The following is a 26,702-nucleotide window of genomic DNA, read 5'->3' as shown; positions in this document are numbered from 1 at the left end:
GCACCCTGAGCAAGCGTGTGGGGAGATGAGCAGGTGAAAGCAAAGCTCTGGCAGTCCTGACACACCAGCACCCACCCCAGGAAGGTGCCACACAGCTCCCTGTGGGGGTACCATCCAGGAGAGGTGCTGATCCTGCCTTACAGATGTTCTTACAGGAAAACTGACCAGAAGATGGGTGGCCTACCTGGTCACAAATGCTGTTTGGTATCCACCTGCTCAGAATGCCCTGCAGTACCAACAGCCCTGGACCAAATACATCAAGGTAAAAACAACATTAAACATTTCCTGTGGCTATCGGGTAAGTCCCACTCAGCCCTACATCCTCTTGCCATGACTATACTTCCAGATTGGCTTCCAAGAACACCTCTTTGCATGAAATACTAGTCCTGTGAAGTCACCAAAGCCAAGATTTCATCCTTACACATAATTATATTCACCACTGTCATTAACATAATGCATCTGTTCCTTGAAAGGGGATTTCTAGAGAAAGTTAGTTGTTATTAGTTTGTCTTCCTTAAAAATATTTTAAAAATCCTTTGTGCCAATGTCTTTGCAGTCCTTTTACCCTGTCCTCTGAAGTCCAGCAGTTGCTAGACTCTGCATTTCCTGGTTTAGAGCTGATGCTGTTGAGTCACCTGTACAGCACCGTGGGGTTTCAGGAATGCAGTTTGGAGCCTCCAGCGTCACCCAAACCACGAAAGATGGGTTTTCTGTGTGTCCAAAGACACATCCCTGAGATGCCACTACAACTCTGCTGACCCTACTGAAGAGCTCTGCAGCTCCACTCAGCAGTCCTGCCACACCAGCCCTGCCATCAGTCAGCCTCATGTGGTGGCCACCCCTTCATCTGGTGATGTTATATGGAACTGTCTGGGGATTTGACTTCTTCCCAGAGTAAGCCCCAGCCTTTCAGTCTGAAAAAGGCAATGAATAGTAAACAACTTGTTCTCTTCTTCACTTTCTCTGTATCCATCTTAAGACAAATTACCATGCTTCTTTTATTCTTTAAGGAACCAAGATCAGCACAAGCCAGATTCAGTGACAAAATGTCAAACACGTCACAAGCAAATATAGCAAACTGCCTTTTTTTTCTTCTCTAGGGTATTTTAGCATTAACAAGACTGGAACTGAAGCCTAGATCTTCCTAGCAAGGCTCACATCTATATCCTCCAAGATCATGGACAAAGATGCTGTGCTTTGAGCTGTACAGAGATGCAGCAAGGCAAGGGAACCCTGCAAACCACAGGGGAAAGCTCTGCAGCCTACAAAAAATCAGCCAGGCATATCCTGTAGGTCTGCCTATCTGTGATCTTCCTCTTCAAGGCACTTCTTTCTATATCCTCCAGTGATTTCAAAACCCAGCACATACTGTTTAAGCTTTGATGCTCTGTGTTCTCATTATCAACCAACCAATACCGGAATATCCTTTCTTCTTGCAGTAAACCCCCTTTTTTTCCCCAGGGGTAGAGCTGGTTGGACAGAACAGACCAGGCATTTAGCATTTCATCATAAACCTAAGTATCAGCTTGAATCACCAAGGCTTGCATAGCTGCAGCACATTCCCATCAGCTGCAAACACCAGCCTGGTAGCATCCCAGCAGTTGCAGGGATATTTGGTTTAGCACCCACAGCAGAGGAGATCATCAGCTTACATCACAGCGGAGAGTGACCAATTTGTGGTCAACCAAACTACTTCCAAGAGCCAAAAAGCCAAGTGCAAAGCAGTAATGACAGGAATTTGGATTTAGAACATCAGGAGGCTTTGAGACACTCAGCCTCAGCAGGACCGACAGGGGCAGAAGCCATGCCAAAATCTGGATGCAAGGACTGCAGAAATGCTGGACCAGGAGGGAAGTCAAGCAGCCACCAAGCCCTGAACCCTCTCTTGGCTTGTCTTTGTGCTGCTCTCCAAGGCAACACCGGCACAGCCCTGCCAAGAGCAAGCAGGACTCGGCTGCAGTTCCCAGCAATGAGTATCACTTGCCCCACCACCCAGAAAGGGCTGCTGTGCTGCTAACAAAGAGGTTTCTAATGCTTTTTGGGTCAGCTCCAGCCTCACTCATTCTCCTTCACCACCACCACCAGGAGCTGGAACCCACACTCTGAGAAATGCCAGCCTACCCCACTGCTACCAGGCGTGACAGAGATGATGCACAGGAAGACCATGCCCAGAAAAGGAATTCCTGTAATGCAATTTTTGTATAGTCCTGTCTTCAGACATGGAGAGACATTGTGTGCTCCTCACACCACCTTCCTGGATGTCTCAAATCTGCTGTGTTTCCTTCAAGTCTCAGCTCTAGCAGGGGCTCACAATCTCCAGTTCCTCTCCTTGCCCTCCTTCCTCCTGCATAACATCTGCTGTCTGCATGGCCATACTTTGAAATAAATTTGGAGACACTTCAGCTTTTTTCTATACTGAATGAAATTCCTTGTCCCAGCTCACAGTGTGGACACAAGTTGTGACTACACAATTGACCACACAATGAGATGCAGCACAGTCAGTACCAGGAGAGCAGAGATACTTAGCCCCAAAACTACTGCTGAAGACAGCATACCATCAAACCACAGCCTGACACCTGTGGGCTGGTGGTTTGGGGCTTTTTTCCCTGGGTTTAACATATGCAAATCTTCCAGCTATTCCTTGTAAGTAAATTTTCCCAAACAGAAGTTTCATCTTCCCAAGCTGCCTGCTTTCATATTTAAAATAGAGGGGCTGAGACTGGATGTTGTGTTTCAAACAGGGTTTTTATAGGACAAATTATTACCTTTGCCATTTTTGTCTGGGCTATTCAAGATCTACCTGTCTTCTAACAGCATCTGACTGCAATTCACAACAAGCCTGACATTCACTGCAGCTCACAGATTCCTTTCTGTAGTTAACCTGCTCATTTTGAGAGTTACTGCTCATTTTGGGTACGTGCATCCGTTTTCCAAGAGTGCTGCTTTGCACTTGTCTTTATTAAATTTATTTTTCGTACCTTTAAATACCCTTGCAGCTCATTAAGGCAACTGTAAGGGAAGATGTTATGACCTGAAGTACCTGCAATGTCCCTGTTTGCATTTCATCTCCTGTATCATCTGCAATCTACCATATGATCTGCTACTGACCCTGCAAATGACTTCCAATCCAGCACAGAACTATTTCTTTTAGCTTCTTAAATACCAACTTACAATGATTTCATCTTCAACACATTTCCCAAGTTTGTTTACTGAGCTGTTGGGATTTCCTCAAGAACCACTCTACAGCTTTCTGAACTTCTTTGGTAAAGTCACTAAAATACCAGACCTGGTATGAGACTGCCTAGCAGTTCTGCAGGCTCTCCATCCTTCAGGAGAACTTGGAGGTATCACAGCTAAGGGCTGGCAACTCAAGACAATATGAGTTCTAAAATTTCTTGACATTTTCTTTGAAGTCAGCTCAAGCAAATCATCCATTCTCCATTTAGGATCAGCATCACAGTGTTTCAAGTCTTACCTACCCAGCTCTCTGTTGCTATTTCCTGCGGCTGAGCTAAGATTTCAGGGCTGCAGGCACTTACAAAGAAAAGCTCATGCCCAACGGGTTAAGAGTTGTTATTTTCATTAACTTTAAATCATAAATATAATTTCCACTTGAAAAGGGAACACTTCATTTAACAGACACAGTGGCTCTGATGAGTAATGAAGGGTTTTGAAGGAAATTAAAAAATGGGAAGCAAGGGGGAAAAGAAAAATAACACTTCCAGAAAGTTTTCCGAAGGAAATGAGTAACCACTTGTTATTAAATGATAAATCACGGTCCTTAGGAAGTGCCATTGTCTGTGGTCTATTTTTAATGAGAAAATACCCATCACTGGCACAAGGGCTATATGGGACATGTCTGCAGACAGTGGGAGTGTGCACTGGGAGGTATCATCTCACTGATGCTATTCCCATCACTTATCAGCAACAAAAACAGGATTAAAAGAACATGGCTTAGAGGAAAAGAAAAATGCATCCAGGGCAACAAACAAGGGCTACTGTTCTCCATGGATGGAAGACAGGAGGAAACACTAGAGAACAAGGCGAGGCTGAGTGTAGTCTTAGGCTTTGCTTATTTTCCATGTGTGAGGGATGCACATGAAGCCACCAGGAAGCAAATCTGTGCTGACCCAAATGTCTCTGTGGGGGCTTAGGTGCACTAGCATCCCACATGCACTAGCATCCTCTTTGTCCTCAGGATGGGGAGACATTAGGCACACAGCCACAAGAAACCTCTAGGCCTCTTTTCCCCAGGGTTTGCCACTAACATGGAGTTTTCAGGGAAGCACCTGATGCTGCAGCACTACTGAAGCTGAACGCTTCAAAGGTGTAATTAGCCTGATTTTATGCTGATAAATAAGTCCTAGATTCCAGTGTGTCATGGTTTGAGCCTGGCACAGAGCCAGTGCCCCCATGAAAATGCCTCACCCTGGTGTCTGCTGTGAGATGTGACCAGGAATAAGCAAAACAGGCTCCAACTTAAACATAAATAACACTTTATTACCTAAAACTACAGGAAAAATAGGGAAAGACTATAAGGAAAAGGAAAAAAAAATTGAAAACCTTACAAAAACCACTTTTCCTCCTCCCCACTCCCTGACTTTCCCAATCCAATACATTCTCTCAAAAAACACCAACTGCCCAGCCCAGCACGACACTTTAGTATACTCAAACTGCAGTTCATGAAGAGGAAAGGAGTCCTTCTTGTTCCATAGGCTTCTCCTGGAAACACACTGAAATCCCGGATGCTTCCTTGTCACTTCGGCACCGCCCGGGGGAAAAAAGTCCTTTTGCCGCTTGTGACATGTTCCTTCCATGCCCAGTGCTCTCACCACCGAGACATGGATCAGAGCTGCTTTTAGGGTGGTCTTTCAAGGATGCCTTGTCTCACTCCAAAAGGCACAGTCTCTGCTTTTGGGACAACTGTCCCCCCATATTTTTCCAACCCCCTGGGGCCGGGGGGTCCTCACAAATGAACCCTCCTGGTTTTGAGGCACTGCCTCCCCTAAATGCAGTCTGTGTCACAGGAACAACTGAGTCCATGGCTACAAGAAAAAGTCCAGCCAAAAGGCCACTCCAAATCATCTCTCCCCATCCAATCATCTCCACAATCTCCGGGCCAAGTCATCTCATCTCTCATCTCCCTTCTTATTCAGCTTCGAGGAGGATTAGCATTTTTGTAAGGCCCCAATCATGCAAGAAAGGGTTAAAAGTTTTCAGTCTCTGTCTGTCGGTCCCGGAACGACTCCCACGCACGCTGCCCACACGCTGCCGCTGCGGCCGGGCAGTCTCCCTCCTTCTCCTCCTGGCTGGCTGCTCTCCTGGGGGGAGGGGGGGGGCTGGCTGCCCGAGGGCTGACTCTCTGGGACCTTCCACCCTTCCATCCTCGAAGCCCCCCCCCGAAGCCCCCTCAACACCATCTCTGTCCAGGCCCCAGGCCTACCGCGTGGCTGGCCCCTCCCCCGCCCAGCAGCAGCGGGCCGGGCGGGGGAGAGATCTGACCTCTTCGCCTGACGATGTCCAAAAGAGGAAGTGCCAGGGCAGTGCCTTGCTTTTAACCCCTGTGTATTCTCGGAGGTGTGTCCAAACCCCACTGGCCACACCGGACGCCAGTCTCAAACCCAAAACCTTCATTGGTTTGACCACAGCTTCCCAGAATTCCCACTCCTTCCTGGTCAAACCATGACACAGTGGCAAAGTGACCCCCAGCTGGGAATATGCACACTGTCAATGGAAGGGAAGCAAAAGACAGCAGAGTTGGCTGAAGGCTCAGGTATAAGCACAGCCTCAAAAGCAAATCAGAGTGGCCCAGACCCGGCCACCAGGCAGCAAGACTCCCTGCTAACTGCTGAAGAGACCATTTTTGCCATCTTATGCCAAGCCAAACACTCCCAAGTCCCAGCCAAGCACTGCCAAGCCTGAGCCATGGGGTTCAGCTGCAGCCCAGGCTCCCCTGCACTCAACGCATTCTGTCCCAACACCACACACCCCCACAAACTTCCCAGACTGCAATAGAAGCAAGCAGAAACCGGTGGCCAGTGTACTGAAATACCATGCACTATGCCTCATTTTACCATGAGGGTGACCAAGCTTGCTCAGGAAGATTGTGGAGTCCCCATCTGTGGAAACATGCAAAAGCCATCTGGACATGGTCCTGGGCAACTGGCTGTAGCTACCTAGCACCTGCACAGGTCCCTGCCAGCAGCAACCATCCTGTGACTTTTCAGTTGCAAAGCCAACTGCATAGCAATCCTTTGCTTTCACTGACCCACAAAAAGACTGTAATTATTCAGTTTCTCAACTATTTCTGACATTATTTCCACAGATGAAGTTTAAACCTTTTTTCCTCTTTTCTTTTTAAAAGGAATGTAACCCCACAGCTCACAGAAGATTATAAAACATGCACACGCACATCACTCTTCCAAAACAGCATTTAAAAGTGTTTGTTTGATTTTTTTTTTCCCTGCCACCCATAAACCACCACCCTGCTGGTCTCATTCATTGTGTGGCATTTTGCAACGAAGCGTAAAAATGGTATTAATCATAGCTCTGAAAAAACACAAACTTCTTCTCTGAGGTTTGAAATAACCATTTGGAAGAAAAACTTCCAGGAGCCAGAAGGACTGACAGGGCTGGAGACTGAAGTCCTTGTTTTCAAAGGCCAAGTGTATCCCAATATATCCCTTGGACAGTTGCCCCAAGCCAGAGTTATAATACTTTATTCTTTATTCAAGTAGCAAGAAGGAGATTTGGTACAAAATCAGTACAAATACCTAAAGGGAATAGGGAGGAAAATGTGTGGTAAATCTAATGGGAGGCCTGAGCTCAAACTACAGCTTTGGGGAAAGTATCTGAAGCCTCAGCTGCCTCTCATCTCCAGGATGTTGCAGCCAGAAGGACCAGATAAGGGTACCCACCTCTCACAGGCAGCACCTGAGCATCACAGACAGTGTGCTGGCACTCGCCCATGGCACAGTGTTGCTTCAAACACAGGCAGAAGCACAGAGATTGGTAAAGGCTATGCCAAAAAATAAAAATCATTATCATCTTTATGTTTTCTGGCCAAACACCACTGGAGAAAATTACCTTCTACATAAATCAAGTTCTTTGTCCACCTCTGTGAATTCGGTACTTCTCACAGAAGGGGAGCTTCTGTCAAAGATGGTGTCAGAAAAAAACATGAAGCTCTTTTTTAAGATAGATGCTTTAGCAGATATTTGCCAAAGGCTTTGGAATCCCTCTGCTTCACTGCTGAAACATTAATAATTTAAACACCTTCTTTTAAATTAGGAAGGGCACTAAAAGAAACTATTGAAAGGGAAAAAACATCAAGCTTGCCACCACCTCCAACTCAAATACTGACATTTTCTCTCAAACCTCAAAAGTAGTTTCAACAACCTGACAAATGAGAAATTTACATTTTTCTTACCTGTCCTTCCCTCACATTTTCTCCTCTGCCATTAACCTTCCAGGCAAAGCAGTTGGCCACAAGGACAGGGCACTCCAATCATCCTGGTACAAAAAGACCCAGGATGTAATCAGGGGCAGGGGTGGTGCAAACAGTTGTAAAATGTTTCACAGGACATGGCAAACATTTCGTGTTTACTGTTATATTAGTGGGATGGGATGGGATGGGATGGGATGGGATGGGATGGGATGGGATGGGATGGGATAGTTGAAAGAGACCTACAACCTTCATCTAGTTCAACTGCAAGTACTTTGTGTTAGAAGAGCAAGACAGGGGGAGAGAGAAAATAATCAATTACTTTCTCTTCTTTTTAAACAGTAACCCCAGACTCTTGTGCATGGTGAAGATCCCTGCTTATTCAAAGCCTGTATGCCCCTGCCTGTCTCACCAATGCCTTTCTTATCATCACATTTTGTTCTTTTCTATTCTTTAAAGAGCTTTGCAATTTGAAAAAAAAGTGTATTATCTCCATATTTAAGAGAAAAAAAGAAGGCTGGCAGAGAAAGGTTTATCTCACTATCAAGGTTTTTGCAAGAGCAGGAACAATGTGGCAGCCCAAGATCCATGGTATCCCCCAACAGGGACCACCTCCTTTGGCAGCAGCTGGCCCAGGCACAAACCTCTGTCCTGCTATCAAGGTGGCCAGACAAAAGCACACACTTGGAGACACATCCCCCCTCTCCCATGCAGATGTATGAACTTCTGATGACCAGTCCAGATTTGAAAAGATGTGTACTGCCAGGGTGCACCATCCATTTACTCCATGCAATGTCTTCTCTTGAAGAAAACCTCTTTGATTTGAGTCCCCAGTGCAGCCATGTAAGCACTGGAAAAAAGCAACCTTATGCCTCTCCAAAGGATGCTTAACATATCCTCTTCCTCAGGGGGGGAAAAAAGGAGGATTAGCTATTCAAAACCAACATGCCAGGCAATCTGGTGACCAAGTGCCTCCCTCCGATAGCTTTTCCAGACAGTCATGAACTTTAAACCATTTTTTGTCTCCAACTCCCAGCAGCTCCTAAACAGTGTGAGCTAAATATTTATAGAAGAATCACTGTTTGTTTAAGTTTCAATCCATACTCCCTGAAGTCCAATACGCCCAGATCCTGAAATGACAGCTGATTACAGAAGAGCCTGAAAACACCACAGAGGGGACACTGAGACTTACCAGATCTTTCATCTGGACACTTTCTCTACTGGTTGTTTTGGGGAGCCTTTCCCAGCTTCTTTCAAAAGAAGAGGAACTGCAGCTCTTGCCAGCCAAGATCCATGTTTCATTAGACACTTTGGCACAGCCCTGCTCAATGACACAGAGGTTTTGGGGGGCCCCCACTGGGCTCCAGAGCATATGGATTGCTGCTGGAAAGGCAATGGGAGCACCCAACCTGCTGAGCAGCAGGCACCAAGGCAAGGCAAGAACCCTCCAACAGCAGTGCCAGAGCTGGGGCACAGGCAGCATCTGTCACTTCAGCTGAACAAATTCTACCCCAACTCATCTCTTCTAGACTCAGCAACAGCTTTTCCAATTTACCATGGTGTCCACTCCAGTTGAACAAAACAGTCCTCCCATACCTTACAAAAGAACTAAGGATAGCCACACTTTCTGCCTAACTGGACAGCCTGTCAGAAGTTGAAAAGACACCTGTATGAGCTGACACACTACTGCTATAAGCTAGCCAAGTCCAACTAGTCAGTTGCTCACCTATGCTGTTACACAGTTTCATGGGTGAGGCAAGAAGAAAATAAAACTGTGCCTCATCCCCTGTAATTGTGTGTGACCAGAGTTGTCCTTTTGGCATGTAACTGGGGACTCAACACCACAAAGGAGATGCAAGGCTACCAAGCAGGCACAGCTCTACAACAACACTTCCCACCCTGCAGACCTCAGTGTCCAGCCTGAGGTCTGGAGACACAGCAGAGAGCCGGGAGACAACACCCAAGCAAACACACTCCCAATGACCACCCAAGGTTGGTAATTCCCTTTTTTTTATGGTTTCACATACAAGCTCCTGCATGAAGAACAGAGCAGAAAGTGCTCATTCCCCTCAGATGGGTGAGAGTTGGGATGTGTTTGCTAAAGTCCAGCAACCTTAAACCAGCATCTGCTTTGAACAGCCCCTTGAATGACTGTATGTTGATGAAGAACTCAAAACCTCCACTGACAGCTGCTCCTGTGTCTATCCCATCAAGAGGAATTCTTCCACTGCAGCAAGATGGGACTCAGCAAAGTTGCTCCATCCAGGGTTCTCCAAGGGATAGCAAAACTCCTTCCACAGGGTGCTTAAAGGCACTTAGCCCCAATAAAATAGAAAATACGGTGTTTCAAGCAAGAGGATAACTTTTGTCATCAGGTGGATCTCAAGGACAGGTTTGCACTCTCATTACTCACCTTCCAGCATGAAGGCCCATGCATGGATGAAGGACCAATCATGAAAATGTCCATGCCAATGCCATGCATGCATCACAGCCCATATCCACTCTCACACGTATTTTCTATGCACACACACATGGAAAGTGCCATAAAGCTCCTGATGTGTCACATGCATGGGAATATGCAGGAGTTCACATGCAGGAAGGAGTACACAGGCCCACCACAAGCCAGCCATACTGGCAGACAAGACCAAAGAGGAGACTGCAACAAGAAAGCTGGAAATAATGACAAGCACTCTCATCAGTAAAACTGCAATTACCCAGCCAGCACAGCCTTGCATCTCTGTGGGGCAAGCAAATCTACTTATTAGAGAGATGCCTGTACTGTGAACTGACTTTTAGAGAAAGGGGAGGAACTGCCCCAGTTTTTCCATGTTTGATTTCTCTGACTCTCATTCCCCATTACTGAGGAATCACCACACACATCACCATGGCTGCTGGGTCCACTGGAGCCAGCCATGGCTGGGGGGTTGAAGGCACAAGCCTGCAAACAAGGAGCCTTCAAAACTGCAGCTGGTTTCCTCCAGCACCATCCACACATTCAGCACCATGGAGTTGGCTTTACTGATGCTTCATGGAAGAATATTTTACTAGGGCATAGAAGAGAGACACTTTCCTATTTTAATTTACCTGGCCCTAAAAAAGAAAAATAAAGGAGAAAATAAAGAAGAAATACAGCCCCCCTCTTTCCCTTTTTACATAAATATTGGATCTGAGCAGTTTATGCTCCTAAGAAGTTAAAAATAGGAAATAACATCAAGTCTGTGTGCTGCATCTTTTATCAAAGCCCTTTATAAACATCAAAACCAGCTCCTCTGCACTCTTTTATACTTTTCCTGCTGTCACTCACAATTCATAAAAGGGGTCTACAGAGATACAAAGGGTAAGGCACTTTCCAGTACTGTCACTGAGAGTCTGGGACAAAAAAACAGCTTTTCCTCAAAGCTCTGAAATCTAAGAGCAATTTTATGACATAATGTCACTTTTAGCACAAGAGATGAATAATAGATATTCAAAACATAATAACACTTTCATAAGTAAACAACGCTTTGCAGTGTCAAAGCTTTTCAGCAGCAGTGTCAAGCCTTTGCAGAAAGATCAACAGTGCAATCACTGGGAAGCAAACACTGCAAGAACACACACATGTTTAACCAAAAGGCAGAGTCTCTCTGGCCAAACTCCATCTGCCTTCTCTAGAGACACACATCCAGATCTCTCTACAAAAAAAGGGAGGTAGAGAGATTAACAAGGTGACCCAGAAGCCCCTTACACATAAACTCGACTTTGACCTTGCCATCTCAGAGAGACAAGTGATAAATGCAAACCTCCTCCCCACCTGAAAGATGAGCAGGCTTACACTCACCTATATTCAACAGATATGAGCATTAATTAACTCTAACATTAAAAAAACACATCTGAAAGATGATAGGTGCTAGAATATTCATGACTCTCACCAGCCTGTTTATATAACTGGATATGAAGCAAATCCTCCATGTAAACCATGGCAAACCTGACAGCACGATTTACCTGTTCAGCATCTTTTCCACAGAAGGCAAATTCCATAACTTGTGGTCACCACTAATTTTTTTTCCTGCCCTGAACATAAGAATTCGTAGGGAGGAAATGATAAACCCATGATAAAAAAATTCCAGTGAACTGTCAGCATTATCCTAACCAAAAAAGAATTTCCTCCTTAGTCATCCACAGGCAGGGTAAGCCAGCTCCCCCATGAACTACAGAAGAGCAGGGGAAAAGTGCTTATCTGGGAAATTACTTCTCTCCCTAGTACCTTGGTACTTAATTTTTAAGCAAGGCAAAGGTCAAATGAAAACCACCTGATGGTGATGCAAATGGAGCCCCGGATAAAACTGCACAGGGGCCACCACAAAGAGCTGCTTTGTGCAAAAAGCTTAATGAAAGCCAAGAGATAGTGCCAGTGGGGAGGATGATGGCAATCCCACATCCATGTGCCACAAGAATGCTGCCAGTGGCAGGAGGGCATATCCAAGCTGTGGAGGGGGCCAAGCCAGGGCAGTGTGGGGTGTCCAGATCACTCAGCTCCCCAGGGAATGCCCCCAGCCAGGCAAACTGGGCTGCTGAACCTGACCTGAGGATACACTTCTAATCAGGATAGTAAGAGATCCACCTTCCAGAGGCACCACGGCTGCAATGCAGCTGTGCCTCATCCCCCAAGCTGTCTACAATAATAGTTATAAATATAGGGACTTTGGTTTTTTGCACACACTCAGGCCCTGTTTCTGCTGCTGAAGCCCCAGGTCTCTAATCTGACCTCCTGATTTTGACACTGCAAAAATAAAGAGGAGGCAGCCTATTGATGGTACCCTGCAAAAGTAGAGCCAGCAAAATCACAGGATACCCAAAACACTGCCAGGGTAGGAGGCTGGGTTTGATCTCAGCTCAGAAAACACCCTGAGAATAAAATATTGCCCAAAATGATATTTTGTGTTTCTGAACTGGGCACCACACTGTAGGACAGGAAGATTAGGTAGAAGCCCTCCTATGATGGCAGACTGGTCCCATAGCAGCCATTCCTGGTCAGCAGTTTTTGTCTGCTGCCCTATGTAAGCAACCAAACCAGCTTGGAAATTATTAAAGCTTAATCAGAAACTCTTCAGATCATGTCCCATTCACAGAGGGAACAGTGCAAATCCTGCCACCTTCACCAAGAGCCCCTCCAAGGGCCTCTCGCAGCCCTGGGATGCCAGCCAGCTTTGGAGGCTTTACATTTTCGTGGCATGAGACAAATTTTGCTCAGAGTTCCTCAATGCTAATCCTCATAACACTGCCCAGCAGCTGGGAGCACCAGAAAACAGCCTGTCAGCACCTCCAGTTCTGCACAGAGCCCCTCAAAGCAACACAAAGGATTCAGAAGACAAGCAGACACCTCTTGCTTTCTTCCTGGCATTAACAATATGTTTTGTGTTAGGTCACTGCTTCTTTGCAACCTGAAGAGCACAGTAAGTCAAGAGATAGCTCAGTGTTTACTGTGCACAGTAAGTCAGTACCGGCAGATGCAGGTGCTTGTGGAAAAGTAAAGATCACACATAAAGAAATATTTTTATTCTGAAAGTAATGATTGGGATGCTTTGGTTAATACAACATTCCAAGAAAGGTCTTAAAGTCATCAATAGAGGATCATTAAAGACATACTAGGAGGATTATTCCAGATCTTTAAAAATAATGAATATTTATTTACTTATATGAATAAACAGAAATATGGCCTAATGTATCCCCAATTACCTGCCCTGCTGTAAGAGCACAAAGTTTGGGCACAAATGGCATTCATTAATAGGTGCCCCAAAGGAGGGACAGCCCTTAAGGAGAGAAAATGCACACTTGAAAAGTGGTTGATCTTTTTAGCATAAACTAAGGACTGACATACACCTTTAATTTGCTTTGCTCATGCTGACTTTCACTGCTGCACGATGAGCAAAGTCAGCCTGTGCAGGATGACACAGGTGAATCAACATACTTCACCCTGGGCACGCTCTCCTCCAAACTCCCCATGCAGGACAGGGGAAGAAAGATCAAAGCAACATTTCAGCATTGCCAGCTTCAGCACTTTCCTCGAGCAAAAGAAGATGTGAATCCAAAGATTCAGCTGTAAATATTTTAAAAGTGGCAAATGGACTTTTGGCAGCCAAAATAAGAATGTTTAAAAGCACTAGCATTTGCTGCCCCCACCCCTCACAAATCCAGCCTGCTGAAGTGGTAAGCAAGGTTGCCCACAAACTGAAAACTGAAACTAGTTTCAGACCCAATTCCAAAAAACCTGGAAGTAATTTTAGAAGCAGGAAACCATCAAGCAAGGGACAGCACCTGTAGATTAAAACCTCTTCCTCTGTCAGGCTTTGACACATTTGACTCAGAAAACCATAAAGTAAGACTCCCTTAAAAAAAGCTTCATTGTCAAAATTTTTTATAGCTTTTGAGGTTATATTTTATCCTTAAACCAATAAATACTTGCAATTCCTTAATTTGCTGCCAGCTGGGGAGAGATTTAAAAACTTCTGCAAAGCTGCAATTTCAGTGCTGGTCTGTGCTGGGCACTGAAAAATTCCACAGGGGTGAGAGTGAGAGGGGTTAGTCATGACAAGAACATCCCTGCAATGTGCCAGGGCTGCTTTTCACTGTCATCCAACCATCCTTAATACTGACTTAGACCATCAATGATTTTTATAATCAGTTATGTGCTTTTGAAACACATACCCACATACATAATCCTCTCAGGCAGCCAAATAGAAGCTTTCTGTATTTTTTAAATTATTATTAATAACATGCATCTGTGTACAGACCAACCCCCTAAAGGACATTTTGATCCAAGGATCCACAACCTGACTCAAAGCAAATCTTTGCTACTTTACCAGCAAATATCTTGAATGCTAATGTAATTCATCTTTTAATTAGCACCTAGGGATGCAGCCAGCAGCCCCCTGCCTGGATGCTCAAGCTGACCAACAGCAAAGCCCTTAAACTGCTTACCCTCTGAAGCTGCCCCACATCTGTGCAGGGTGAGACCTGCTCTGAAGAAAACCTGAGATGATTTTTCCTCCCTGTAAAGGACAGCGCACATTTACAACTGAAACATCATTCCTGGCCAAGCTCTGATTCCTGGGCCATCCCAGGTGGCCCAGATGTGCCAGGTGCCTGACTGAGTGTGACTGGGGAGTCACCCTGCAAGGGGCCATGCAGAACACAAAATTCAGGGTACATCCACCATGGCTTTTCTCCCTGCTCGCTGTCAGTGCTGACCCTACAATGAAAGGTCAAGCACCCTGGGGCTGCTCTGGGTTATCCAGGTCACAGGCAGGTTTTGTTCAGTGTCCAGAAGCACCAAAGGGCCTGGCAGCACCAGAGCAGAGCAACTGATACCCCATTTGCTCCCAGTTACTTATAAAAGATAAAGCTCATTCCACTGCAATGTGCTACTGACAAAAGACCCTTTCACATCTTACAGCAACAAGAGGAGATTTGGTTTGAAATGTCTTTGTCAATCAGCTGACCACAAAAAAAAAAAAAAATTAAATTATCAATGGTGCTTGCTTTAATTGTAGATAAAAAGAACAACTGCAAGTCATCTGTTTTTCTCAGGTGCTTTAGAAGTTGTTAGGAGCTAGTTAATGAAACACTAGGGACTTCAGTGATGGGGAAAGCTGTTAACTCAGGTTAAGGAAGGAAAACCATGTGCAAATGAAGAGCTGGTTCCAGGGGATGTCTCTGCAGCAGAGCAGAGTCCATGCAAGCACACAGAAGGGTCTGCCCTGCTGGGCTGAGCTCCAGGCAGTGCTGCTGGAGAAGGCTCTGCCCTGGCACATGACCACACTGCAGGGATGAGCATGGACCATCCCCACCAGCCTGGCAGGATGCTGCTTCCACCTCCAAATCCCTGCTGTTAGCTCCAGCCTCTCTTACAAGCACAGCAAGCACTTGACTTTGCTCATTGATAAAGCAAAGAACATCTTTATCCCCAATCTCTGTCTACCATCTCCATCTGGCCTACGAGTCACAGTCAAACTGAAGAGTGAGGCAACTGATTATGTTTCCCACTGAACATGATCTATCCACCCTACCCCTCTCATTTCCTTCCTTTGATGCAAAATTTTGCTTACAATGCAAGATGAAACTTTTAATGCCTCACAAATGCTGAGGGGAATGCAGAATAAATGTACATCAAAGCATTTTTAGCCCTTTTCCTTCAGCATCTCCTCTTTGTATGGTGAAAATAAAATTTAGAGACAAAGAGCAAATTTTTTATCTACCCTGTAAGAAGAAGAGATCTGTTCAACACACCAGCACACCTGAGCATTTGACCAAAACAGCACAAGTGCCAAAGAGAATGATTTTCACAGCAAAATGATACCCACAGAAACCAAAACAATAATTCTCTGCTAGAAAGAATGGGAAAAAAAATTTCACCTCCACAAAAACATCTGATTCATTGTAAATGACTCATACAATGCAAATTTGGTTGTTACCACTAGTGCTGTTGAGTTATACACGTCTATATGGAATAGGAATAGTTTAATTTTAGAGCTAAAAGCATCTCATTTTTTATGGGATAAGTCATCCTCAACCTTACTTTCTTCAGCAGAAATTCTCTTGAACCAAGAAGAGAAAAACCACTTGTGTCATCTTTTTTGAAAGGAGACCATGAAGCCTGATAAGCTGATGCACACATGGCTGATGGCAGCTGCGGGTTACAAACACAGCTGCCCAAGGGTCCTGGAGGATCCGGGTGGAGGAATGAAGAGATCCATCCATCACATCCATCCTTTCCCTCATGTATGAGGCTGTGGTTGGTCATCAGAACCTTCAGCAGCTGACACTACTGATCCATGAGAACCTACATCTCAAACTGGGTCTGCCCCAACAAAGAAAAGTCACCCTTAGAATATGGCACCAGGGCCTTGGTAGGTCTTACCTTTAGCAGAAGCTAGTAGGGGGAAAAAAAAAGACTGAACTGAAGATCAAGAAAGCAAACTGGGCAGTCAATGAGAAAACCATTTACATACCTGCTGGACAGGAGTGCTGCTGCTGCACTGGAAAAGCTCTGGGAGAGGAGAAAATATCTGCCAGCTGGGTAAAGCAGTGGCTCCATTTCAAGAAGATGCATGGGGAGGTATTCCAGTAAGTGACTGTGTGCTATAATCCTCAGGGCCACAAATGACACAGGGTGACCCAGGAAAAATCAGGGTAAAAAGATGGTAGAAACTTCCAGATGCTTTTATCCACAGCGAACATTCTCCAGAAGGTTTTGTGGGTCCTCAGGTCCATGCATCCCATGCTCCCTATGCTCCTAAAAATCCTCTGGAGCTATGAAAAGGACCAGGCTGCCGGACTCCAAATGTTCTTCCAGACAAGTGGGACACATGGGCTTGGGACCTTCAGAGAGAAGAAAGGGACAGGCCATTTACATTACAGCTCTTACCACATTGCACAAAGTTTATTCCCACTCCAATCTCTTGATTTATTTTTGCACAGAAGGAAGGTTTTAGGGTTTGCTTCTTTTTTTTTTTTATTTGTATGATTTATTTAAATTAGTGTAACAGTGACCACAGACACAGCATGGATCACCACCTCCAGCTGCCTCATGGGTTCTAGGGGATGTGAAAGGAGGAGGAGGAGGAGAAGTCAACAACTGAAAGTAGTTCTCACCTAGCCAACACATCTTTTCAAAACTATTCTTTTTCTTTTGTCAGGTGAAAGAGCAGAGTTTTCCTTCCCTCTCTTTTTGCCACACTTCCTAAACCTAATGAGGTATTTTCACTACCAGGGAAGAGAAGGATGGAAAGGGCTGTAGGGCAGCAGGCCAGCAGCACCATCTGCCTTCCTGACCTCAGTGGAAAATGTCTCTCCACCATCAGGAGAATCACACCTTCAGTAACCCACAGCAAAGTGTGGCACAATCCACCAGTGACAGAGCAGAAACACTCTGCCCTTCAGCACAACAGCCCAATGTGACCTCCGACCAGACAGAGCCACACTTCCCACCTCTGCTTTCAGAGAAAATAAACACATCCCAGCAAAGTGGCTCAAAATACCGGAGGAATTAGTCATAAAAATTCTCGTATTTGACATATATGAACCCATCGTGATCTGGGGGGTTTTGGTTGTTTGTTTTTTCATTTCTTTTAATCTGATCGCACTAATTGTGCTGGGAGTAGAGTTGCTGGGATTTTTGTTTGTTATTTTAAAATATGAAAGCTGTCGCATAAACACAGGCAAGCGCCAGGCCCGGATATAAGGCCCAACAAGTGCTGAAAGGAAACTCAAATAACTCTTTGCCTGACATTGCTTTCTAGTTCATCTGTAAAAAGAAAACAGCAGAGAGCAGCTGAGAGCCAAAAAAGGTTTTTTTACTTTGTTTTAGCTACAGAAGCACAGGAAGGTGATAACATTGTGTGTAATGTAACCAAGCACAGGAGTAATGAAAGCACAAGCAAATAGATCAAATAGGACAGGGCTAAGGAAAAGGTGTGATAATCATTTGTTTTGCTAATTGTGTCAATAAAGTCCTATCTACCCTCAAACAGCGGAAACGTCATCAGATATTTAAAAGGGAAAAATCAAGTGAATAATTAAATGTACAAAACCCTGACATTTTTTCCCCAGATGTTCTCTTTAAAGGGTTGATTAGGAGAATCACATGTTTATTTGAAATAAAATTCCACTGACTTTGATCATGTTTAAGTCACCTCACATACAAAATCTACTTTGAACCAAAACTACTTCTTCCCTTGGGAAAATAATAAAAATTGCCTTCTTTGCAGCAAAGATGCACCATTACCTTAGTACAACCCAGGCTAAGCTGGCTTGTGGGGACAACACCATAACCCACAAAAATCTGGTGTGCCTCCAACGTGTTTTGTTGTTACAAAACCCAGCAAGCAGGTTGGTACAAGGCAACTGGAAGTCTGCAGACTTGAAGTCTGCTAATTTGTGGAAAAAGAAATCTGAATTGCCTTGTCCTTGCTTCTAGTGTTTTCCCAGTGATAGGGAGGGTTAGGAAATGAAATATTCCCTAACTTCCCCCCAGTTAAAGGAAATGAAGCTGAGGAAGGTCTTACCCAAGTCCCTGAGCTGATGAAAACACTTTGGAAAAGGATTTGTATCTCCCAAAATAACTCCCATCACACTAATTACACAGCCAATCTCAGCTACTCTTGATAACTTCATGACATGGAAAATGCCTGTAAAACCTATTTCTCTGCAGCAAGAACACCTGCCCAAAATCCTCGAGCTAACTGTTTTCTCCATAAACCAATTACCTGTAAAATATGAGCATGCAAACTGAGATGAATCTCTGCTTCCAGAGAAATGAGGCTTGTCCCACCAACCTTGCTGTGCTGTGCCTGATGCACCAGCAGGACTCGTTCTCCAGGCTCCAACAAGGATGTGTCAATATGTACTTTGCTCAGCTCTCCTGGGAGACGAGCCCCACAGTCCAACAAGCGAAAATGTAATTTTTTTTTGTTTTGTTTTCTACTTTTTATATCTCCCCCCATCTTGCATATACCACACCTCTCACAGCACTCCCATCATCTGCCTTCAAGGCCAGCTGGATGGCAGCAGGACTCACGGGCTATGCAAGAGCTCAGTGACCAGCACCTTGCACAACTTGTGTTTTTACATAAACATATGGGCTTTTCTAGTCAGACTGTAACAGATAAACCAACTGCAGATGATTAATGCTCATTTTAAGCATCTTCCTTTGTGGTATGGAGGAACTTCACCCCCTGATGTAAGGAGAAGACACTGTCTCATTACTACCCTGTTTGAGAGGCAGATGAAGTTCAAACCCTTGTGCCCAGCACATGCCTGAAAAGACAACTTTCCAGTTCTCTGGACTCTACCCTCAAAATGTGCCAGATTTTTAATACTGACCACACTGCCTGCTGGAAAGAACATCACTCCAGCTTACTCCACTGCTGCTTCCCCCTCAGACTGGAGGAGGGTCTTCCCTGCAGACTGTCCATGAGCGCTCTCCAACCCCAACCAACCCCAACAGGAGAGGGCTTGCCCTTAACAGCTCACTGAAGGTCCTGCAGTAGGTTGGCAGCAGAGCTCTGAAACACATCCAGGTTTTTCAAGTCATGGGCCAGCACTTGAAAAACACATTCATCTTCTCCATCCCTTGACAAGAGCTACTCCATTACTTGTACACAACAAGGGTTGAATCACTCACACACAGAAACACCACGGGCTGGGCACGTGGCAGCTCTGAGCAAACAAAGCATCACCCTCAACACAAGAGCAGCACCCTGAGCCACGGCTCCTCTCCAAGGGCAGCAAGAGCTGTCAACATGAGCTGTAGGGAACCAGCAATGAGCAAAGTGTGCCCTGCAATAGAGACACCCCAAATGATTAATAAACACACAAAAAGAGTGAAAAGACTTGTTCCTCATTAGTTGAAAAATATGTGAGGAAGAGAGCAGTCCTACCTGTTAAATTTTGAATGTTAAAGAGTCCCAAGTGCAATGGCTCATTTCAAAAAACAAGGGATGTTTTCTGTGCCTGTGTTTTATTTGAAGGAAAAGGCTGGGTTTTTTACACTCCAACATGTTCATTACAACCCAGCCATGTGAGTTAAATGCAGTAAGGGACCTGTTAAACCTCAGGATCACTGCAGTAAGTTCCAGCAGTGACTTTATGGTGGGCAAGAATGAAACTGGGGTATTCATGTCTGCTGCTCCTGCCACCAGGCACTGTGAGCAGTATGTGCTCAGTTTGCCAACACCAAAATCACTAAACACAAGGTGAGCATACCAAAATGGCTTTGTTACGTCTCCATGCAGAAGAACGTCTCCAGATGCTGAGATGGCTTATCAAGGTCAATGTTATCCAACAGAGAATAGAAAGGGAAAAAAAGAAAACAATTCAACCTGGTTTTTTACAAATTCTCTAGCAAATGACTGCAGGTGCATTTCCTGAAGGGCAGCAGTTTGCTCTCAGCTACCACAAGGGATTGCATTTCTCCTGATTTAGTGAGAAGGCTCAGCACCACCACTGGAGGAAGAAGAGGATCAAGCCCACACTGTCCTCTGCAATAACATCCAGCTGATGAATCAGCTCAAGCCACCTCCAAAACCTCTCCTTGGCTTCCTGTTCTTAGCCATAAAATTTCAGAGCAGCTATAGACTGAATCTGACATAGAAGCGAGAGTGGCAAAATCATGGATTCTGGGTCAATAGGACTTGTGTTTTGCATAAGTGAGGAAACATGAACTTGTTCGCTTTATGGAATTATGGCAGGACACCAGTTAACAATCTCTTATATCATGAGCCCATAATATTTAAGCCCATATAAAAGATAAATAAACAAAACCAATTATTTCCCAAAGAAACACAAAGGAAAAAAACTGTAAAGGCTGCTGTGGCTTTTTCTCCTCACTCAGCAACACCAAGTTTTTGGAGTAACCTGGCTGCTTTTGAGGGCTTCACAAGCTTGGTGAACATCTCAGGCAGTCCCTGGAGATGGGGCTTTTGCTCCCAGATGAAGAAAAAGCAGCTATGGCTGGGACATGATTAATGAGGAGAGGGTGCTGCAGACGCTCCACCAGTCTGTGACCAGGCAAAGACAAGTCCATGTCCAAAGCCTGAGTATTTGAGGAAAACAAGGTGGAGGCAAGAACCACTCATCTTGCCTCACCCTACAATTTTTCATCCTAAAAATCAATTCCTTTCTGGAAACTCCAATAAAAAAAGGGAGGGTTGAAAAAAGACAAGCAAAGGAGCATTGTTTGGTAAGGCATGAAGTGCAAAACAAAAATGTTTCCAAGAACTCTGTAATAGTTTCCCAATAAAGTCTAATTTTAAAGTGTAAGTCTAGCTATTCCATTGAAGGAATCATCACACAAATTTGTGTCCTTCTTATGGACCCAGGACTCCTCACCCACACTTGGGATGGGTCTGCCCACCAACCTGAATCAACAGCCAAGTGACCAACAGGCTGTATACTTACAGCTGTAGCTCTCACACAAAATGCAGGTCATGACTATGCTCTTCTGACTTCACAAAGTGACTCCACATGAGGATGGATCACAAACTGGGGTGCTACAATTTGAAGCACTGATGAGATACTTTACAATTAACCCCCTTCTTTTAACCATTTTTGAAGACAAAAAGGAAAATCTTAAGCAAATGTCACACAATCTGACATTTTAAGCACCTCACATCACCTTGGACCATTTTCAAAGCAAAATTTCATAACCTTATTCTCAATCTGCACCAACTGACACAAATACAGTAAGAGAAAAAATCTTGAAAACCTTCCCTAAGGAGAAGTGGGGGGAGATATTCTCCTGATAAATGGTAGACTGTTACATAAAAAGACTAAAGGAACAAACTGTAAGAAAAATATTAACTTGCCTTTTCATAGCATTCAAGACATGAATGTTTCCCAACTTGGGTGATAGTACCAAAAAAATTCTATTTCATGCTATCAAAATCACCTCTAATATGGAACACAGCATTCCACACATCCTTCTCTTGAAAAAAGATGTTTTACAATGAGCTGAAGAGTGTGATTTTTAAGAGATACTGGATTGCCTCACCCAGAAAAACTGAAAGGTCACTGAGAAACAAAATCCACAAAGAAAGACCATTTCAGCCTGTAACCACTTGCAGCTCAAGCCAATGACCACACTCCTTCTGAGATGCAATCAGGCTCCTTGGGTAGGAGGAACATCCACCTGACCACTCACCGATCCAAGAGTGTGGGATACTCAGTAACAGGCATGCAAAAAGACCAGTCTGACATCAGCTGCTGAACACTTATGGCACGAGATGTACATCAGGGGAAAATCAGACCCGCAGATCCACTGAAGTGGATGCAGGAATGCAAGGGACAGAACTTCAGCACAGCACTTCATGCCTCCTGCTCTCACAGGAGACTCTGCATTCTGGCTTAAAGGGTGTTTTTTAGAAATGCTGGTTGCAATGCTAATCTTGCAGAGATAAGCTGTAACCCTTCAAATGCATGAGGGAATGGATTTTTGCACTCTTTTTGTTTGTTTGCATTTTTAAAACAGTCTCTCAATTATATTCACTGTATCACTAGCACACCGGGGTGAAGGAAGAGCCCTTCCATCCTACTGTTCACACCCACGGGAGCAGCATTCCACCTCCCATGCTGCCAGCAGCTCAAGCAAGAGCCTCTTTCTTTTCCCTGGCCCCTAATGCCGGCACGCAGCAGCTCTGCCCCCAGTGGCTCTCCCACCATCCCATGTCCAGCACCAAGGTGGCTCTGGCATGACATGGAGCTGCTGCTCCATCTCCAGAGCTGCTCCACTGCATATCAACACAAAACCCAGTACCAGGTTCCCTTGCTAGGCACTGCTGCAGTTCAGAGAAAACTGGGAGAAAATTCACTGCAAACTCGCTTTGTGCCTTGGCCAAAATGACCCACAGCTCCCACACCTGGCTTGGTCACCATGAACCATCCTGGCTTCCCAGAGCAGGGCTCAGTCTGAACCCTGCAAACTCTTTTTGCTACCTTTTGTTTATGATTTTCAGTGCACAGCATTAGTTACCAGCTTACAATGAAAGGAAAGAAAAATCACTATGCCAGCTGCAAAAATAATCCTCCTGCTCATTACATTTTCAGTTCTTTATCTTAGACCTATTCTTTAAGCCTTCAGGATCTAGGCTGTTACCATGCAGGCTAACAACATGCTTTGTAGTCAAATAAATGCTGAAATTCTCACAAGACTACATCACTCCAGGAGCAAAGGAGTTGTGCTAAAATTATAAAAGTGGCTAACAGAGGGATTAATTGGATGCTATTAAAAAAAAAAAAATCAAAAAAACACAGAACAGAAGACACCAGCCCCTTACTTTTCAAAGATGAAACCAACCATATCCAGGCATGTTGGTCGCAGTTGACATTTGCTTTCACCAACTCCCCCGCCAGTGCAGCCTCCTGAAGTCCCTCTGTTAAAATGGATTCACAATTGTCCCCATTTATGCCATCATTGTCCTTATGCCATCCATGCTGCCCCTGCTTCAGCTCCAAAAAGGCAGAGCTGGGATGATGGGCTTGGTCCTCTGAAGGCACTGGTGGGACCGAAACTGAGCCAATGGCTCCAGTGCTGGTGAAGTTTTATCCCTGTGGCACTGGATCAACACAGTGCCAGCCCCACGAACACCAAATTGATTTGCTGGCCAAAAGGGGACATTCCTGAACCCTTCTCTGCATCCCTCTGGAGCTCAACTCCTCAATCCAAAGGAAACCACACTCTGCTCTTGCTGGGAGTATTTACTGTGGGCAAAGCAAATCAGCACAAAGCTGCTGAGAAGCAGCGAGGGGGTAGAGGCCAAGAAGGAAAAAGACATTTTTTAATGAGCTTAAGTCACCCTTTGCAGGACCGACGCATTTCCAGCTTAATATCTGGCTCCTTTAAAAGCTGAATCCTTGGTGGCTGCCTCCTCATGCAAGACCAGGACAGCAGCCCAGAGGTAATGACTTTCCCTGGGCACTGTCACACTTGGCCTGAAGTCCAAGCAGCCCCGTGGAGCCCAGGAGAAGCCCCACGTGCTCCAGGCTTGGCACAAGGCTCTGCAAAGGCAACTGAGGTGAAGATTTCAAAACAGCACTGGGAATACAAGCACAGAAACATTTTGGCACATTGGGCTCTGTTTTCCTGTTACTTTTTTGAAAGGTCCTTCTTATTAAGGGCACATGTTCAATATTCAGTAAATAATAACAAAGCCCATGGAATGACCTTGACTCATTCTGACTTGTCAGATCCAAATAAATGCCTGCCCTGCTGTCACAGGCAGCTTTAACGTGCAGCTCAGGGATCAGGACCTTCATGAGGTGAAAAAAATACTATTATTAGAAAAGATTTTGTAACAGTGTAGGACTTGGCTTCATCTAAACATAGATGTTGCACTGGTTTAATTAAATCAGCATGGAAAGGTTCTATTTATTGCATCACACAGTTATACTATTAAGTTACAGGCCAGGACTCATTTTTTTGCTGATATCCAAGAGTAAATCCTTTTTCTGCTGATGCAAGGATTCCAATCAGGGCTGCACTCAGCTCTACCTGTCCCATCTCACGTGTTTGTGAACAGATGTTTTGCTCACTGTCTTATACTCACAGAGACTCCTGACATGCACTAATTTAGTTTTAATTCTGCTAAACAAAAACAATTCAGTCCTAGTTAAGTCTCTTTTCCGACCACTCTGCTTTCACCTCCATCCTTACTGAATATTACTGCAGCCACCTCAAGAGGAAGAAAATAGAAACAAAAAAAACAAGACCTCTGAAAAGTCTGTCTCCTGTAAAACCCTCTCCAGGTTTGCAAAACAAGCACAAGAGCTGCAGGGAATCAGCTGTTTGCTCCTCACCCTGGATCTGCCTCCCACCAACCCTGCACAAACAAGGCATCATCCCGCTCAGCTGCATGGATGGAGGTTATAATTTATTACATAAAATAATTTATATATCATTATATAAAATAATTCACATCATTTTGATGCCTGAATGTCCTCACAAATTCAACTTACCTTCCTGTATCCTGAATATTTCTAAATTTTTATTCCTTCAAGACTGACAAAATATTGCACCTCTTCTCACTTATTTATTGCTAACAATATTTTTATTTTAATCACTTCTAGGCTCTTAAATACTTAATGACATGATTTTCTGAAGAGCTTACATGCTGTGAGAAAAAACAAGGGAAAAAGAAGGGATTGTTTTATCACCACATTAGCATCTAAAGGCATCAAAGGAATTCCTTGCCACATACCATTTGCTATAGGGAATGCAGTTAAATAGTGTATTTACATACAAAGCCTGTGAGACTCAGGAGAACTTTCAGAGAATCAGAGGTTCAATGAATGGTTTGGGTTGGAAGGGATCTTTAAAGGTCACCTAGTGTAACCCCCTCAATGAGCACCTTCATCAGATGGCTCATTTACATTCATCAATGTTTTAAGCCCAAAAGGACTCTTCTCTTTTGCAGGGATGATGCTGCCCCGGAGGGTGCAGGGTTCTCCATCCACACACCCCACAGTTTGGCACTTCTGTCCTCTCTGCTCTGCCACAGCCCCTCTGATGGCAGCACTGCCACCCTTCCAAAGGCAGCAATGCAGGGGAGTGCTCTTTGACTGCTCAAAAAAAAATTAAAAAACCCTTGGGTCCGATTAAGCTGTTTAAACATCATCTTGAACTCACAAATAGGGAGGGAAAACCTGGAGTCTGTACAACTGGTCCTGCAGCACTGACTGTACACCAATTCCATGGCTCCACTGCCAAGACTCAGCCAAGGCCTCCACACAGTCTCCCTGCAGAAGGAAGGCTCACCAAAAAGTCCACCAAACCCAGAGGTGAAGCCAGGGATGTCTGTGCAAACCCTTAACACCAAGAGCAGATCCACCTGTCACTGCACCCATGTGAGAAGCTGCTGCCTGAGCTTTTGTCTCTCCTGCCCAAGAGCTGCCTGGGAGAAGCCCAACCTTCCTTAAGCATCTGACTTATCCTTGATGGAAGCAAACAGTCCCACTTCTGCCTCTCTCTCCTGGGGAGTCAGGACTTCTCTGTCATGGGCGTAATCTGCTCCAGAGATAGAAGATCTGTTTTCATGTCCATGTTTTCTCACAAAGAATGGAGAGACATCATTGAGAGTGACACTATCTTTGCATAAGTGAAGATACTGTTTGCCCCAGTTTTTAAGTCCTCAGAGCTATTTGGCTGAAATACCTGAAATAACTTCTTTCTGAAGACTGCTCATTAAGACACGCTTTTCACCAGTCTGCTTCCTAGACTGAATTCAATTCTCCAGGGGATGATGCTGCAGCAGAAATCAGTGCCCCTTCCAAACCCCTTTCCCATTTACATAGGATGGCAAGTGCAGAGCTGGTACTCACAGCAGATAACCAGAATGTGGAATACAGTTGGTAAAGAAGCTCCAAGGTTAAAGAAGAAGAAAAGGAGGAAGGAGAGGACACTGAAATACATCAAAAGTATCATAAGAAACACATCAAGAATATAATAGGAAGTGACATACTGACAAGTAAACTTCATGATTCAGGGCTAAAAAACAGCAACAATAATTAAAATGTTAGAGGAGATTAATTTTTTTTTTTTTTTCCTCTCAAGCAGATGACACTCCTGCCCTCCTGTGACCCAGCACTGGTTGTTTGGGAGTCAGGCTATCAGGTCAGACACATCTGTGGCTGATGCAAACCTGCGGTAACACTGTGGCGTGTGGCACTGCTCCTGCAGCTGGCACGGTGCTCAGATCCCCTGCCCACTGATCCTCAGCACAGGCAGGAG

The 26,702-nt window shown here is 44.8% G+C and overlaps 1 long non-coding RNA gene across 2 annotated transcripts in view; it reads right to left on the bottom strand.

Moving 5' to 3' along the window:
* The window catches only part of LOC135443398 (uncharacterized), an 87,906-nt gene extending 71,161 nt beyond the window's left edge, over nucleotides 1-16,745 (bottom strand). For both annotated transcript variants that reach the window (XR_010439006.1, XR_010439005.1), the window contains exon 1: nucleotides 16,432-16,745. This is a non-coding gene — a long non-coding RNA (uncharacterized LOC135443398). The remainder of the gene's footprint in view (nucleotides 1-16,431) is intronic.
* Between the last annotated feature and the right edge of the window lie 9,957 nt (nucleotides 16,746-26,702).

The sequence above is a fragment of the Zonotrichia leucophrys genome, chromosome 2 (assembly GCF_028769735.1).
Source record: "Zonotrichia leucophrys gambelii isolate GWCS_2022_RI chromosome 2, RI_Zleu_2.0, whole genome shotgun sequence".
Classification (NCBI taxonomy): Eukaryota; Metazoa; Chordata; class Aves; order Passeriformes; family Passerellidae; genus Zonotrichia; species Zonotrichia leucophrys.
Note: the sequence above shows the minus strand (reverse complement) of the source record. Positions and strands in the feature narration are given on the sequence as shown.